The sequence below is a fragment of the Hipposideros armiger genome, unplaced genomic scaffold, assembly GCF_001890085.2.
Source record: "Hipposideros armiger isolate ML-2016 unplaced genomic scaffold, ASM189008v1 scaffold_162, whole genome shotgun sequence".
NCBI classification, from domain to species: domain Eukaryota; kingdom Metazoa; phylum Chordata; class Mammalia; order Chiroptera; family Hipposideridae; genus Hipposideros; species Hipposideros armiger.
The window spans coordinates 121,022-121,990 of record NW_017731512.1 but is presented as its reverse complement, the minus strand read 5'-3'; the positions used below and the strand labels follow the sequence as shown (position 1 = coordinate 121,990).

The 969-nt window shown below is 34.9% G+C and overlaps 1 protein-coding gene across 1 annotated transcript in view; it reads left to right on the top strand.

Moving 5' to 3' along the window:
- The window catches only part of MYO6 (myosin VI), a gene marked incomplete in the record, with an annotated part of 108,599 nt that overhangs the window by 50,172 nt on the left and 57,458 nt on the right, over positions 1-969 (top strand).

Here is a 969-nt window from a genome sequence, read left to right as displayed (position 1 = left end):
TTCACTTGATGTATTTTCAGTTATATGTCTTTACCTACATTTCATTTCATAATATGATTTAAATAGGAAACTGGTGATTAAAAAAAAAAGGAAGAAAGACTCATGGATTCTGGTCACACTAATGCTAAAATTAAAACATGTTGATTGAAACCACTGTACAGCAAGTCTTCACTTAGCGTCATCAATAGGTTCTTGGAAATTCACTTTAAGTGAAAAGATGTATAACGTGAAACCAATTTTACCATAGATTAATAGATATAAATAAGAGTTAAGTTCCTAGGCATAATTTCTGGTCACAAAGACATCACCAAATTTCTAAATAAACACCCCAAACACTTCTAATAATAAATAATGAAATGTGAGCTATACATACAATTAAAAAAGATAAAACAAGTAAGATAATTATTTTCCAGCTCACTTATTCAAGTTCAGGGTCATGGGTGGCCAGAGCCAATCCTGGCAGCTCAGGGCACAAGGTGAAAACCAACCCTGGATAAGACACTGGTCCATCTCAAGGCACACTCACACATATATCCACACTGCCAGACTAAGGCAATTTAGACACATCAGTTAACCTAATGTACACAGCTTTGGGATGTGGGAGGAAACCTAAGTACCCAGAGAAAACCCATGCAAATGTGGGGAAAATGTGCAGACTCCACACAGATAATGGCTGCGGCTGGGAATCAATTTTTTTTTTCTCATCAGTGTTACAATAATGTTATTTGAGAACGTGCTATTGTTAGGGGATATGTATATACTCTTAAATGAGTGCAACTGCATAAAGATAGTTTTGAGTGGTACTAATAAAGAGAATGAAGTCATAAAAACCATTGACTACATGTAGAACTAACTAGATACAGGTTGACCTAGCATATAGACTAAACTCATTCCTATGTGTAAAAATTCATCATTAGTGCTCATTGTCAACAGATAGCTATTTCCAGTTAGTTTCCACCAAATGAATAA